At 32.5% G+C, this 18,250-nt stretch overlaps 1 protein-coding gene across 1 annotated transcript in view; it reads left to right on the top strand.

Annotated features, from left to right (window-relative positions):
* The first annotated feature begins 4,633 nt into the window (after positions 1 to 4,633).
* The window catches only part of LOC130891522 (trichohyalin), a 131,339-nt gene continuing 117,722 nt past the window's right edge, over positions 4,634 to 18,250 (top strand). The window contains exon 1 of the mRNA XM_057796333.1: positions 4,634 to 4,908. The gene's annotated coding sequence lies outside the window, so the exon portion shown is untranslated. The remainder of the gene's footprint in view (positions 4,909 to 18,250) is intronic.

Raw genomic sequence — 18,250 nt, forward strand, 5'->3', positions numbered from 1 at the left:
TAAGATGTGATTTTATAGGAAAACATTAAGAATATTATGGATGGACAAGGCTACCAATTCCGTACTATTACTAAGAATCAACAATAAAACATTTGAATTCAATAATAACACCAAAAACATCTATTTGGAATATTTGGGACATATAACAAAGGCGAGAGAAGCAGTTGATTTTTCCAAACAAGTCATCAAAACTGTCGTTTATAGAGGACTTGGACTCTTTGTTCCAAAAGGATTTGCCTTAACTACCACAGAGGCAGCAGCCGATAAAGTTAGAATAGCCACGCTAGTCGTCAAAATCCAAACCGGATAGACACTACCAGAAGATTAGAAATGAAAATACGTACATAAGCCTGCCTAGCTTATGCGAATAAGAATGTTAATGAACGCTAACTGATGGAGAGCTTTGGTTGATTAAATCATCATCTTTACCAAATTATTTTTATTATTACTCCTGCAAGTGTTTCAAGAAATCATAAATAGATGGATAAAATTTAAGGAAAGTGACCAGTTTCTTGTGAATTTTTTCAATACCGAAATTCAAATTCAACAGGCAATTCAGTCACTCACCGCGATTGAACTGAATGCGTTCGATGTGGACGGTGGTAAACGGTAACAGCAAGCGAGGGAGGTTCTAATGTGGCATTAGATCGCAAATACATGGGACAACGTAAAAAGTATTTTCTTTAAAATGTAACTACTCACTTATTTGTAATAGAAAAAACTACTAACATATTTAATATATCAAAAAAATTTTGATTTGGAATTGAGTTGGAATTTCTGAAACCGTTGGTAATATTCATACTGAACACACTGTTTAAATTATCACTAAACCAATACTCACAATTACACTGTCTGACGCGCGTTTCGATAACCAAGTTATCGTCTTCAGAGACTGAAGGTAAACTGAGTGATGGTGCAAACAGTGTAATCAGTTTAATTTGGAATATTTAATCCGACTATGATTCTAAAATCTTGAAATTTTGTATTCTGTACAGATAACTTATTCAGATGAGTAGCTACTTACCTGTTTAGTTTAGTTTTATCTATACGAAATTGATCAAATTGCGAACAAACACCACCATTCTTATGTTTAAAAAGGAGACAAAAAATGCCAGAGAATTACAGATGCATAAACCTACTGAGTACAACATTAAAACTAACAACAAAAATAAATCGTATTATATCCCTGTCGGATGAACAACAAGGATTTAGAGTCGATCGAATAGAACAAACCAGCCTACATGTGTTTCATAGATCTGCAAAAAGCATTTGACCGGGTTCAGTTAGAGGATGTTGTACATTTACTCTACGACAGACAAGTGCCCCATACCTTATTCAAATTCATAGAGAATCTATACAGCGCAAACAAAATCCAGGCCAAGATCGACGGAGAGCTCACCGAACCAATCCCTGTGGAAAGAGAAATACGTCAGGGCGACTCATTGTGTCCACTCTTTTTCAACATAATTATGGATGAAATAATAAAGCACGTTCGCAGATTGAACGGATACAAAAAGGATGACCACAATATTACAATCCTGACTATGCTGTGCTAGTTGCAGAAAACTAAGACGACCTCCAAAAGGTGCTATATCGCTTTAATTCCACAGCAAAATCTCTAAATATGATGGTTTCTGCCTCCAAAACAAAAAGCCTGACAACATCAAAAATACCTGTTAGATGCAAGCTAGTAGTAGACGACAAAATAATCCAACAAGAAATGAAATTCAAATATCTGGGTATAGAACTATCCGGATATGGTGATATTGAGGTAAGGCAGCAAACAGCAAACAAAAGAGCAGCCGGATGTCTGAACGACACTATATGGAAACTGGCTCCTGGAAACAATCGAAATGAAAGGCCTACGAAAAATTACTGGAAAAACGCTCCTAGAAAGGGAACGTAGCGACGACATAAGGCAAAAATGCAGAGTGGAAAATATTAACGAATGGGTATTGAGCAGAAAGCGCGAATGGGATGAACACATAAGTAGAATGAGCGAGGAAAGAATATTAAGGATAGCACCAGACAACTCACCACTGGGGAGAAGAAGTATGTGAAGGCCACGAAAAGATGGAGTGATAATCTTACCATCAATTGAGGCAATAGGCATGCTGCGAAGAATGAGTAGGCAATCTGCCTAAAATGGAGTAGGAAGAAGATGAAGAAGAAGAAATTTCCAAGAGATTTCCAATATATACTTGATATAGTTCCTTTAAAAGTACTACAAAAATTTAATCGAAAAAAATCGCTACTTTTTTAGAAAATTTGACAATAAAGGCTTGTTTAGATTTCACGGTATCAAATCCTGTGATAGCGTTTGACAATCGATGTTATGATACTAGATATTCACAGACCGACACATCACCTAGTACAAATCTTAAGTTGTCATTACCACCACTGAAATACAACTAATGTATCACCCTAAAGTAGAAGTTACGTTTGACCTCTCCTTTACGTAGACAAGAACAATATACGAATACTAAGTTTAGTTGGGGTATTGCCGCCTCAATGGACATTCGGAGATGCTGGGTTTATCAAAAAGTGTAACGTGCAGATTCTGTTACCTAGAGGACGAATTCTTTATCCATATTCTCTCGAAGATTGTATGAATTAGAAGATAATAGGAGACGAAGATCTCTGGCAACTAAAGTAATCTTTCATTCTTTATTTTCCAAGAGAAGGGAAACTAATAGATCAGCTGTAAACATTGAGAATCCTAGTGCTACTGCAAGAAAAGGGGACACAATAGATCCTTTCGGTCGCAGTGGTGTCATGTACACCCTAAACAACATACATACGACTACAGTAGCAGATGTATCAGAAAAACTAATTATTAGACATTAGACGCGGCAGACGTAACAAATTGCAATTGGAAAATCCAAATTTCGACAAATTTTTGGAGAAGTTTTGCATGTTCTATTCATTTATCTTTCTTTCTTTAGCGCGACATCGAATATCAAAAAAAAATTGATATGTGGCACAAGCGTCACGGCACTACAACATTTTGAATTGCCTTATACAGGGTGTCCCTGTTTTGAAGTCAGACTATTCGTTATGATTATATATAGAACAAAATGTATGTTTGACTGATATTTGATATGTTATTAATGCAGTTTGCAGAAATTTTTGCGTTATATTAGGATAACCCTCATAACGTAACGAAATTTTATGACAAAGTTTTAAATTTGTTGTATAGTATATCAAGTGATCATAAGATTATTTGTCAATCGTTCTACTAAATAGCAGTCATTCTAGTTAATAATTAATGAATATTCAATTCAAAAGTTACTATATGGATTCGCTTCTCTCTCAGGCTTTATGCCGATTTTTTTTTAAACAGAACAGGAACAGATTTGAGGTTACGAGAATCAGGTCTGGATAAGGGCATGAAAGGCTCAACACAAATGGTACCTACGTAGTATGGTAAATGAACAAGACAGTTGATACTGAAACGTCAACGAATGTACGAATACTAGAGAATAGAAAATATAACGTTTCAAAATAAGTAGTTCATCATATCCTAAAAAAAAATGTTGTGTCTTTTTCCCATACAAAAAGTACATAGTATTGCTTTGGTTAACTATTCTGCAACGACTTAAGTAGTTTCTGCGTCAATACCAAGCAGACGATTCCTTTATATCTAGTGTTATTTTTTACAAACGAATCCAATTTCACCAGAAATGAAGTCATTAATTTTCATAAGTTGTATTTATGGGATACTGAGAGTCCCATGGTATTATCCAAATAAGAAACCAGCATAGATTTATGGTAAATATTTGGACAGGAATAGTTTACAATTAGTTAATTTTCTTGAAACATTTGTACTTCTGGAAAACCAGTGCTGTTTGAGGATGTGCCACTAAAAATTTGAATGAATCTCATACATGATGGATCACCTATTTATATCAGATTTGATTTGCGACAAAGTTTGAGCACAAGTTTTCCTAATAGATGGGTTGGTCGAGGAACTAGAAGTGACCATCGCGATTCAATCGAATGAATTCTTCTGGAGTTATCTCATAAATTGATAGACAGAATTGAGTTACACTGCGATTCTCTTAGAGTGCAAAGTAACTACCTTCATAGATTTAGAAAGTGCGTAGAAGCGGGAAGAGCTCATATTGAACATTTATTTTATTAAGTATTTTTTGTTGATGAGAGATTAGTCTTATAACTTGTATTTTACGGAAATTGGTACGAAGCGCATTACGAGTAGTGAAATGGCAAATATCAGCCTCGGCTTCAAAATATAGTTACCATACAAAAATAAACACATACATCCTTCATCAAAATATTAAAAAATTTTTGAAAATGAAATGATCGCTAGTGGCAATAAATTCAAACTTTCAAGGCTCATAATTCGGAATTCTGTATTGGAGAAGTTTTTATAAAGTACTAATATTATTATGGCATGCTATATGCTTCCGGTGTATCTTGTATAAGAATTATATCATGGATCCACGTTTTTAAAGAGAGATTTGAGAATAACAAAAATTCTTTTTCTGAAACACTGTCCATCTTTATAATAAATCGTCAAATGAAAATCCTATCGCCCTTCTCTTCGCGTGGCACTGTTACCTACCTGTCTTGGTAAGAGTCAACTTGATTTTATACAACCTACCTGTTGAATATCATAGTTGGTTGAAAGGCATGAAAGTGCGGACTACACCGTCGAGTAGACCGTGTTTTATTCGCGTATGTCATCAAAACAACTGGCGATCCAATGACATTTTCGGAAGTTTTTAATTGCGATTGACATACTAATAAGGTATATTTGTGATTTTTTGACTTAAAAGATATTGAAGTTGTGGTTTAACTGTGATTGGTGTCTAGTTTCGTGATAAAATTTGCAATTTGTTGACTGACGTTGGATTTTACTACTAGACTCAAAGGTCGTGTACCTAGGTAAGATTTGATTACTCCACGTTCAATAGATTGTTTTTAAAATGAAAATGTATTTCTCGTAATAAATAATTTGAGATGAACGTATCCGAATATTAAGTTTGAAACAGTAGGAAATAATTTAATTTGAGAACCAACTAAACGAAAAACCAAATATTATATGTTAATTTAATCAAATATTTAATGCATTCAAATTCTTACTTTAAATTTGTTTCAAAGTTCATATTGTTAATTTTCAAGTATTCTTAATTTGTTACGAATTATTTTGGGTGCGATCTTGATGGCTCAAATGATAAGAAAACTGAAATGTGATTTCTAACAAACGATTTTATTGTAAAAATTTTTCAAAGAGGCAATTCTGCAAGTAATTCTATCATTGGCTTATAAATGATGCTATTTCTTCTTATTACCGATAACTTAAATTAATACTTTTATACGTTTATAAATAAAGAAACATGTATATTGACATTTAACTGTATCGAGTTCATTGAAAATCATAATCGTGATTCGAAATTTCCATGTTTGGATTCTAAATTAAACTGATTGAACTTTCATTTAAATTGTAGGCTATTGAGAATGTCAAATTAAATGCAATATACTGGAATTTCAGGATCTATTTAATTCAGTAGATTTAACAGATTTTCTCATACATGTACGCCTCAATTATATCAAAAACTGCGGGCATTTCTTGACAATTATGGAAAGAAAACAGGTTTATCAATTTGATGAAAAAAGCATCAAAATCGTGCCGGTCGTTTTCAGGAAAATCGAAACATTGTATACATAGAACTCGCTCTGTATTGTAACGAGTTGAATATTTCCACTAAGCAAATAAAATGTTCATAATAGTCACCTCATAATACCCCTCAAAATATTTATCACATAAAAACTGTTCTCATAATGTATTCAAAACTTATCAAACACTATTTGAAATGATAAAATTGTGAAAACCAATTTGACAAATATTACAGCGATGTGCAAATGTCCAGAATAAAATTACAGAAGGTGTCTCATATGTCAAAATTCCTACGCTCCGGAATTTGTTCAGCCTAGTCTATAAGTCTCTGAATATTCCAATTGCTTTATTTGCTTTTAATCATTGTCACTTTATTTATTTACGACAAGTGTTTATAATAAATAGTATGGAATGCGACATATTAATATGAAATTCATGAATTATTAAGACATTATCGGAAATAATAGTTTCAAGCATCCTTGGCATCAAGAAAATGTGTGAAACTGAAAGGGAAGACAGTTATAAGCGAACGGCATAGCATAGCACAAATATTTGACGGGGAAGCAGTGAACAACCAACCTAGTACCTACCAGCACTCAACGATTATCGGACTTCTTTAGACCTTCGTAAGATACCTTACATCGCCATTTAAAATCATCATGTGAGATCTATAAAAGTTGTTGAATTGTGCCTCACGAATAAACCGAGATTGAAGAGAAACATCGATTAGAGGTTTGTAAACAGCTTCTTGCCCTGCAGAAATATGATCACTTTATTAGACGCATTGTTATTGGTAATGAAAAATGAATAAATAACCTGAATATAGAAAATGAGAGGTTACACAAAGGAGAATTACCAGAACCCGTAGCAAAGAGCGGAAAGTCTTTTTGGGTGTCTAGTGGAATCCTGAAGGTTTCTGTTCAAACTTATTACAGATGGCCGAGCTACCAATATCGAGGTATATAATGGACATCTGAAGCGAATGTTTGATATTTTATTAGAGAAATATACAGATTAAATGGTCCAAAAAAACCCGCCAGTTGATCGCATTTACCCATTGGTCTACCAGGGTAGAAAGAGTTCTACGTATGAGTAGTTAAGTTGATCAAATTCCGAACAATAGTTTCCGAAAAGCCTTAATGCGTTTTGTATTGTACGTTCGATTGCTTCATGCTAAGCGGTTTTCATTCAATTTTGTGCGCCTCCCACGTTGTAAACCGCTTCTATTAACTAATATCGATTAATTCTATTTTAACTTTTGAATGATTCATTATTTCTGAATGTGATTTACCGCTAAATAACAATTTTGTGGTTTTCTCCTAAATTACAACATTATTGTAGCAATTAATTATGGTTGGAGGAATGCTATGGGTACATACTTATTTATTGTTTAGGTGATTTGACCGTAACATCGTAAACGTGAACTTTCAAGTTTAAGGTTACAGTTTAATCGTTCATCTTTAAAATTACTTATTTAAAATTATGATAACATCTAATGGAATAAATTCACAGAAATTTACTTCGATATTAGAAAGAGAAATTTTATAATGTTCAGGATGTGAGATGGCATTGCTAAATATGTTCATCTTTCTCGCATACTCCCAGGTTTAATCTTCTGGAGTTCCGTACTCACACTTCGAAAGATTATGGGTAGACGTTTTTCCTCTTTGTAGCAGATTCTGCACGCTGCATCTTCCGCTAAACTTATCTTCATTTACATTGAAGCGGCAATACCTCGACAAGACTCCTTTTAATATGTTGATACATTCAATATATCTTCTTTGGTTATAGGTTTACAGGATTATCTTTGCCAGTCTCAACACTTGTAGATTGTTTCAATAACTGATTTTTTTCTAGCTATCTATTTTCCTTTTTTCTCATCTATTGTCCTGAAACCGATTTGATAGAAGAGAGAGAACCAGCTTGGATGTTATGACATTATAACTAGAAGCTCTAATTTACGATAACAATAAGTTGAACTGAGAAGATATTTCAATTGCATATATTTCTGGGTTGTGTCTTGTCCAAGTTCTCGGAGTGTTTGGCTCTGGATCCGTACACTGCTCTATTTAGCTTCCACAAATTTACTTATTAGTCTTTTTTGAACTTTATTCAACTGCTTTGGAAAGTTGAATGTTTATTTGTTTGAGCAATAGTTTTGGGTTTTGGTTATTGGTTATTTCCTCATGATATGGCTAAAAAAGTAAATTTCTTTCCTTTATAGTTCTTTTGGATTTCTTATCTTTAAACATTTCTACTGCTGCTAATCAAATAAATCGTATGTCTTTAGGTTGCTCACCAATATTCAAATAGAAAATTTATTCTTCCATGTGTGTTGTCACATTACTGTATTCAAAACAAATGCATTTTATTAATAATTATGAAAAATAAAATATACAAATGGAAATCCAAAAATATGCGCATAAATATGCATGTACCAAATTATTCAATCACTTTAAAATAAACAGATATTTTTTCTACATAAGTACTAAAGTAAACCTAAACATGCATTCAGTAATTTTCCATCTAAAATATTAGCTACTTCGCTATGCAATTGAAATCAAATCAAATTTTTGAATTTTTAAAAATTGTGCCTTCCATTTTGACTGTGATATTTTGAAAAGTTGCCTCAGATTGTTTTATTAGTTTTACACTCCGAGTTAAAAGCAAATTAGATTTCCGTATTTGTGGTTTTATATTTGATTAACATCAATGAGATATCGGAAAGATTCGTCAGATAATTTTGATATTGAATCTTTTTGTTGACAAAAATTCTCGCAATAAGAAAAACCGGTTTCCAATCAAGTGTGCTCCTTCTTTAAAGTTAAGTTGAGGTGGAGGAGAAGTGTTCGGTAATTTTCCTTTATAAGTACTATAAGAAGTTTTTTTTTCATGTCTGCAATTGAATTATTTACTAAAGAAAAATGTTTTCTAATCTCTTCAGTAACCCTATTTAAAGCAAGGCAAGAACATGTATTAAGTTGAGGTGAAAGATTTTGGAATTTTGCCCAGCCTTTTCATTATACGGGGCTGAAAAAATAACAAAAAAAATATATCGAGAAACAGGAAGGTAGGAAGAAAAAATGTTGAAAGAGTCTTTTGTACAAGTCTGGGCAGTGTCAGTGCATTTCTTCTAAATCTATAGAAGAGTTTGGCAGAATGCCGCCACTAAGATTACCTATCGATGAATGAGCAATATAAGTCCTCTACGTAAAGATGTTTATTCTGAATTTGACCTTCAATTTCCTTAATTACTTCGGAATATAAGGAACTGATGTCGTTTCTTCGTAGTGTTGATTCACCTGGTATATTGAATTTGCAATACTTTTGGAGAACAGATATGACGTTTTGATTACGCAGCATTGACAATGAAATATTTGCGTGACAGAGGTCTTTGTTAAATATGTTTTGTTCGTTTAGCTTTTTGAACATGGTTAGGAAACATTGCGTTAATGTGAGTTGTGATACGTTTCCGGATTTCATCTTGCCCAGTTTAGCAATATGAGCAGAAGTTTTTAAAATACTCCAATACTACAAAGCATAAATCGATGTTATCTCTTCGAAAGCAAAAAATACGACTCATTTCGAACTTCAGACTAGGAATACTTATAGATTTTCTTTGAACCGTTTAACTACCTGCGTTAATATTAGTTTTTTGAGAAAAGTAATTGCTTTAGAATAGCTTTACATCTTTCAGAATTTAATAAATTATGCACAATATGATATTCACTAAAGATATTTGCAAATATTTGAACAAGAATACATATTATATGCAAAATATGTAACTAATGCGACTTGCATATTTGATTTTCCTTACTAATAATTGTCCAAAAGTTTGCAATTGAATTGAAGTGTTCATAAATTTGAGCATAAACTGTAAACTAAAAATTTTTTAGATATTAAAGTTTAGTTGAGGTTGTTCTTTGGAAAATTAATCAAAGTTTTCAAAGGAAAATATTATACCAACTTTATGTATGATAAGGTACGTGAATTATTTGAATAGTATCATAATACTATCATGAATTGTACATCACATTTCATTGATTTTTTTTTCTCAAGCAAATGTCTTGTTTCTTTGTTGGGTCGGAAACTTTTCAAACAACTCTCGTATAAAGATAATTGATACAAAAGTTCAGAATCTTCTTCTTATTGTCTTTGACCACTAGTTCCTTTAGTTTACTGTACTCTTCAATACATTGTTTATGTTGGATCTCTCAAATTTTTAAGGTAGATTTCGAGTTAAGGAAGTTGTAGTAAATGAGAAGAAAGACTTTCAAAGGGAGTCCAGATTATCTGTAGAAATAGAGATTCATTGACTACCAACGTCAACGCTCTATGAATTCTGGATACATGTATAACCAAAAGGGAGAAAGTTTTATGCTGGGTGATAAAAATAGGTAGAATGACCGTAAAATTATATATTCTGAAAAAAATTTCGAGAATATAAAAAAATGTATACACTATAAAAACTTACTTTTATTATATAAACTTACACGAGAGTGTATATATATATGATACTCTCACGAAATGGATATAGTACACTCAGTGAAGCTAAAAATCAGGTGTAGCCTCAGAATTTTCTGAAACTGAATGGATTTGCATGAAAATTTAGGATAAGTTCGAACAAAATTATCAAATTTAGAATATTTGATCATTAATGTGAGCATGTGGATACTTTTGGAGCTAAACTCGAAAGCAAACTGGAATTACAGTGAATGTCTGTGTGTACACACTCACATATACTTTTTTGTTATACAGTTTAAAATAAATCGAAAAATGCGGCGCACTCATAGCGGCACATCTGCCCGTTGTATTAATGAACGTGTATATACAGGGTGAGTTGGGAGGAGCGCACCAAACTCTAGGAGTGTATTATACACGTGAAAATAATGTAAAAAAACTCATATGCTCTTATCCGATTTTCATTTGTTTTCAAGTTATAGCTTGTTCATCTAGCTTTCCACTTATATCTGAATTTTAACATTATCAAAGTATACCATGTTCTAGGCTCGAAGGCATTTGATAATTCTGACGTTTTGATGCACTGTCAGTGTACAGTGAACAGTACCTGAACGTTCAATTTCGAGTTTATGTGATTGTTAGTGTTGCAAAATGCCAGAGATACTTATTCTAATACTCAAATATTCAATATTTAAAATACACCAAAGAAATCCTGATAAAAACGCATTTCTTAGAGTTTTTAACAAATTGTGGGAGACTGGTAAGCTTCCTAGTGCTAACATATCATCTGAACGCGCTACTCGACAAGGTTTGGTAGAAGTAAAAAATATTCTGCCTCTAGTAGAAGAAGATGCAACTACTAGCTCACGAAGAATTGCCACTCAATTGGGAATTCCACAAAAAAGGGTGATAAACACACTCCACGAACAAGGTTTATATCCTTATCAGCACACAGCACCTACAACCAAAGGATTACGCTAATGGTATGGAGTCGTATGGAGTCGGTGGATAAATAATAATCGTATAATTTTATCTATAAAACTTTAATTCTGCATAAAATTAAAAAAAAGGTGAATGCAGTTAATTAACAATAAAATACCTGTTTACACCTGGCAACTCTAATGCTGCGGCCGACTGAGAGCTGGCAACCATTTTTATTTTGATTAGTTACATCATTTTCTTTCAAATTCATATAAGTATATTGATGATATTAAAATTACATTTAATTGCGGCTAATTCTACATGGCAACCTAGCCTTAATCCATTCCCCACATTCTCAAGATTATTTTAAAATTAATTTTATCAAAAAAACAGATACCTGCAAGATCAAGCGGTGGGACCTTAGCCTATAACTATGTGCCAAATTTCAAGAAAATCGGTTTTATTTAAAAAAATTAGGAGGTGAAAGCCTTCACTGACTGCACTAATAATTGTATATGGTGATTCGAACCCCTATCAAGGTCAAGTGTTTGGTGGAGCACTCCTTGTAGCAATACGTTCAAATGAAATACAATACCTTAAATGATGAGAATATGTTAGTGAAACAATACATTCCATTCTTTGTGTTTGTTACTTTATTAAAAATAATATCAGTTATGATTTTGTAATTGATAAAATTGAACCTTCAAACTACATTGCATTAAAACCAAGATATTCAAATTACTTTTTGTTAATGTTCATTATAGCTGGGAGCGTTTTTGATGAATTACCCATCTTTGCTTTGATTAGTATTTAATTTTACTAGTCCCTAATATGTCTTGCTGTTTTTGTCTAAGCGTAATTATACGAGTTAAAATCGTTATTAAAAATTTCCAGTCGTTAACGGTTCAGACCAAATAGAAGATTTAAATTGTGCAATCTCAATGGCGCCGACATTTAAAACGGTTATTCCATAGAAGTAGAGTGACAGAAAAAAATATGCAAGTCTCTTTTAGGATAAACATAATTATTAACAAGGAGGTCAACTATGTTGTCCCCCAATAAGCGTTATATAACTGTTTTTTGACATGTTTTCTGGCGCAACAGCCGAAGCAAAGTGCGATCACGATAAATTCGGAAATCCAGGGAAACACGATGGCTCGAGATGGTGCTTCATCAACAAAAGTTGAAGCGAGTTGATCGGTGCACTGCTCTTGGTTTAATCCACGTCGAAAGTCATGGAAAATCATCGCACTAAAATACTCGAATAGTAGTCTTATGATAACATATTCTTAGTACGTTCACCGAGAAAAATGTCAAACTTTATGATGGCAATGTCAGATTTGACATATTCACATTATTATTACTATATCTCAAAACTTGAGTAGCAGCCCTGGTACGATGGCTGCCTGTTTGCTCCGCTACTGCCCCATTCAGGTGTAAATACAATTTATCATATACTTAGCCACATGTAACATATTACGTATAGAAACTCATATGTTGAGATGTATATACTATTTACTTTTGAGTTGATCCTAATGCTACTTCAAAAAGATTAAGTGGGTATATTAGTGAAGCTCCTATTTGTGGATTTCAAGCAGGCGTATGATTCAATAAGTAGAAATCATTTATTCCATGCGGTTGCAGCACTCGAAATACCTATTATAATATTACATTTGGTAAAAATGACACTGATAATTAAGTAGCTGTCGAAGGAAGCCTATCGGAAGAGTTTGAAATAAAAAAAGGTTCAAAGCAAGGAGACCCACTATCAACAGAGCTGTTTACCCTTGTATTAGAAAAGATCCTGAGAAGTAGTGGCATCCGAACCCAGGGCATGATTTACAATAACAAAACACAAATCCTTGCCTATGCAGATGATGTGATACTTATAAGTAGAACAAAAAAGAATCTTAGCAAAGTGTTCCTACTCTTTGAAAAGGAAGCAAAAGAATATGGACTGCGCTTAAATGAACAAAAGATCAAATATATAGAGATGGGAAAGGATCGAATACCTGGAAGTGACAGTGACAACGAAGGAGGTGAAACCAGGAAAATCGACAAAAAACTGGCGAGCGGGAACAAAACGTTTGGAGCCCGAACAAGACAGTTATACAACCAACGGTGGTGTATATCAGTGAGTGTTGGATCATGAACAAAAAAGAAGGAAAAAAACATATGGGAGAGAAAGGTACTAAGGAGAATTTTTGGAGGAGTGCGAGAGCAAAACGAGTGGAGAAGAAGAAATGGAAGATTTAGAAACAATAGGAATAGAGAATCATAAACAAAAATAGATGGAAAAAAGCAGTAGAGCGACTCCTGCCTGTAAGGCCTGTTGTTGTGTGCTGTTTTTCGGTATCAAATTCCTTACACTTAATTTTACCCGAAACAAGCGGCAGAATATTTCACGATCTACTCTTTCAATTTTGTCAAAGGACTCAGAACATTCCTATATATTTAATTATCCTAATTGTACATTGTTGACAAACATATATTGTCATTGTCCAATATTATGTGTAGGTAGTTGTTGAGAGTTAATTCCGTCTTTGGAGTGGATTATATTCACATTGAGCCGTTTCTTCCATCATCAAATAGTAGTCTAATTCGTGAATCTTGATGTTTCCACCAGTTTTAACACTTGCATTATAGTTGTCAAAAATTTTTCCATTTTATCTAAATCGCATCGAATACTTTCACAAAAAAGATTGTCAATGAGGATTTAGAGTTGCTACATAGACACCCATAGATTTTGCTTTTAGTCTCTGGTGTATTTAGTAAGTCCACGTTTCGTCCATAGTTACTGAAATGCGCAATAACTTGTCCAAATTTGGAACACTGCGTTTATAGTCGATTTTATGCCAAAACAGCACCGATCTTGTAAAAACAGAATCCACTAAGCTACCTAATATGCCTATTACTTCTCAAGTCTGAACGGTCGACACAAAACCGTGAGTTTTTTCAATTTTTTCGGGTGAACAGACCCCAACTAGGTTTTTAGAATACCCGATATCTTCCGCGCTTTCACAGTCACAACAAAATTCAGTAAACCACTTCTTTATCTTTATTTATTTATACTTCGTTTAAATGAAGGTTTCTCCTGTACAAAATAATGCTTAGTGAGTATACGAAGTAGTCTGTTATCGATAGCTGTCAAACATATTCTAAATGATACATTTTGTTTAAATTTTGATCGTTGTTAAAAAGAACTGTTGAGCCGCAGATTCATTAAACCTCCTCGTAGGTTTCCAGAAAGTGTTTCAAATTAGAAACTGCAGCATAATTTAATTGTGCTTGTGAAAAAGTTACTCATTCTTATTTCTATGAATTCCATTAAATATTTGCAAACAAAATATATTGTTTAGAGGCTCGGTGACCTATTCTTTGTTTAAAACCTCTCACAAATCTTTCTCATAACAGTTACAATAGGTCATGGTCTTCGGTTAATTTTTTTATACAGCAAATATCGATTACCTCATCTTTGAACATCCTTATTATAATGAGAGAACTAGAAATATCTAATGATTGTAACAATTACCTATTGTAATTCATCTTCTTTCTTGTTGACCTTTTAAAAGTGTGACTTGTGGAGGATAATGACAAGCGAATCGATTCAATCCCCACCCATTTTATTTTTAGTTTGTTCCAAAATTTCATTACTGATTTTGCAAGTTAATTTTTAACTTTTATTTCACAACAGATACGTGAAAAAACTATGAGATTGAGATCATGGGAGTGTGAAATAATAAACGAGAAAATTATTATTTTGACCGAGAATTTGACCTTAAAATTTCTTATTAAGGAAACTGCATACAAGCAATAATTTTAAAATCGTTAACTGGGTTTGAGAAATTTGTATTTAATTAAATCTCTTTTGCTATCTTTCTATAGATGTATACGTATACATACAACACACCTACTTATGCATACCTACATCAACTTCAGTAGCGTGCATAAATTCAATGGTAAATTCGACAACTACAATGATAAATACGAATTTAACTTTAATGGATGCGATTGATACTTTTAAAGATACTATGAGATACACTCATGACCGGTTTATTAATTGCAATGTTTATCCTGTAGTTAAGAATCTGTCGGATAATATTAACCTGCAGATAAAGTTCTAGTTGGGTTCTTCTTCTTTATTTTATCCATAAGCTTAGCAACTGATGGATAAGGAATACAACAGACTTGATTGGCTGTCTATTTTTTCCATAGACCAGTAAACTTGTATGCTTTGAAATTTTATTCAAACTCTGGTTCATTAATCAATAAGTCATCATCATTTAATTTCTATTTTGATATGATGGATTTTATTGACTACGCATTGGATAGTGATGAGAATATTGATCTTATGTAGTAAGGGAGAGAGTGGATAATTTTGAAAAATGAGATTCTATTATGTTCTTCTGATTTTTAGTCTTAACAGTAAATTTCTCTCTTCGAAAGTCAAATTGCTACCTCACTTCTTAGTGTTAGTATTTTCCATTTCAATCACAATAAACTAGGGAAAATTGTCAAAGCTTACACATACCAAATATCCTCAAATTGCTGTTCCATGGACCATCTTCCAGTTCTGGCTTATCTGACATACAAATGAAGAATGATACATTCAGACGAAATTAAACATAGTGTACAGAAAGATTCGAAAGAAATAATTGTATAATAGTTGGAGATAATTTCATGGTAACTTTATGGAATACGAATAATAATAAAATTAGAAAAACATTTCCTTTTTTATGTTAAAGATAGCGAAAGAGATATAAGGGTGAAAACTTAAGGTGTTTCTTGAGGTGGATGGATATTTTCAGATTTGAACCACTTATATTAACATACTTCCTAAGAATATTATTTATTTTGCTGTTATAAGTTTGATAGCTAGGTTCTCATATTAGAATGCATTAATAAGTAATTTGACAGTTTTAGTTTCGGTAAGTTGCTTAAAATAAATATGCCCAACAAAGTTCAAATAACTGTCAAATGTAAAACAAAGATCTTCGAATGTTGCATATGATTAGAAATGCGATAACTAAAATGGATTGAAGTATTTCCCACATTTTGTAATCCAAATCACTCACAAATTTTTTTCTGTATCAAACTGAAGTAACTGATAATCGGTGTAATTTAGTATAAATGGATATAGTTTTAGATCACTGATAAAGGAAAGAATATTAACTGAAGATAATCTAATTTATAAATTATATATAAATTGCTCCAGAAATATAAATTTCTGGAGCAATCCAGAAATTCCGTTAATTTCCGGACTCTAAACTATGATCAGTAACCCTGAATTGTCAATCCGTCAGGTATGACAAAAAATATTAAATGGATCAGTGAAGCCAGTGTTTAATGAAAAGAGCCATATTCCAAGGAATAATTTTATGTATGTGCTGCCGTATATTATATTAAGTTCCAGGAAAAACACCATGCATTTCATTACTTATGGATGGTTTGACGTGGTAGAAAACAAAGTCGTATAGTAGAGTTTCAAATATTTTGGAAAAGTTGGATATACTTGTGACAGAGCAATAGTTCTTAATAACAACCTTATTATTCTATTGAAAAATGGGACACGCTGTTCCAATTCTCCACATTAATGGAAATTTACAATATTTTAACGCAAAATTGAATAAAACTTAATGGTTCTACAAGTATCCACATGTCGTAGTAGAATGAGACAACTACTTAAGAATCAGTGAAAGAGAAGGTAACAAAATAAGATGCATGGTTTCTCGTAGAGCATCATCATTATATTTTCAATCAATATTCTCAAGCTATTTTGACTTAAATTAACTCTTTCAGTAGTTGGCTGATGTTGTAGGTATTTTAAATTAACTAGTTGTATATTTTCATATGTCACCTTTTAAAAAATAGTAGTAGTAGTAGTAAAAAATAGCAACATCGAAAACATTTCTTTGTGTTTCTTCATAAAGTTAACCAAAAGCACTACTTCCTTGTTAGAGAAACTGCAGTTGCTAATTGTATTTAGTTTATACAATTTTCTTAATCAATTCAACTTTAAAACAAATATCGAAAACATCTTAATTATATTTCCTCGCTAGTGAGAACTGACAGGAAAATATCAGCTGAACTGTCACCTGTAAAATAAAGCAATATTGTTTATCATTTGTTTAAACTAGAGTTTAAACCATAGATTAAACCTTAGTTTAATCTCCAGTTTTATCCTAGGTTGTAAAATTGGCCCTTATATATGTTCTATAAGGTTTATATCTGGACTATGTGCTTGGAAGTATAGAACAGGAGTCCTTACTTCCAGTAGTACGATCTATCCGTAAGCGTGTATCATTAACAAATGTAGAGTAAGTAACAACATGTGGGTACAAAATATAACAACAATTAACGGTCCTAAATTATTACTCAAGGATATTCTGCGCCCAATTCAAGTATCTCAAAATTTGTTATTGTTCTTATGTTGCATGGAAAATGAGGCTCACCGTCTCCTCTATTAACCAATAGTCTTCGATCTGAAATTTATAAACAAAATGTTGACTGGTGAGTCTTGGGGTAGTAGCAGTCTGTGAAGCTTTAATAAATTTTGTATTGAAGTCAGGAAGGTGTGATATTTGGTGATTGGTAAATTTATTCGTATACTACAACCTGCTACAGGTCGTCTTCTAGAGAGCCCAATTTTGTTTCTAATAAAATAGTACAATAAGGAAAGACTCAGGTGTTACCGAAATATTTCTAATCTCATGTATGATTTCATACTTTTCCCAACAAGGTATTTCTTATTATTTCACAGGGTTTCTTATCAGTGTAAATATAAACGGATATAATGTACGACACTGTACCTATTTAGTGAGTATAAATAATGTATATGCCATACGTTTAAGTAGGTAGCATCTATTTGCATTGTTTTATGTTAGCTTAATTTGAATATTTTAAACATACTTGAAAAAATAAAGTTTAAATAATGATCACTTGTTTTGCGCCTTCCCAAGTGAAAGTACGGCGAAGAAAAATATTTCATGTAATTTGAAATTTTGCAATTCTTGCTTGATTATTAGTTTATATTGTTTGTTGCAAATGTCCCATTTTATTTCGATTTGATGAACACACTCTGACGGAACAGATGTTTTTAGATCTCAATAGTCTCATGGATAATTTAGGTATATAGAGGAAAGCAAATATTCTCATCATAAATAAAGAAACTTTTTGAGTATTAGAAATTACAGAAGTTGATATAAACTGTAATTTCAAATATTAAGT

Source organism: Diorhabda carinulata, chromosome 3 (assembly GCF_026250575.1).
Source record: "Diorhabda carinulata isolate Delta chromosome 3, icDioCari1.1, whole genome shotgun sequence".
NCBI lineage: Eukaryota > Metazoa > Arthropoda > Insecta > Coleoptera > Chrysomelidae > Diorhabda > Diorhabda carinulata.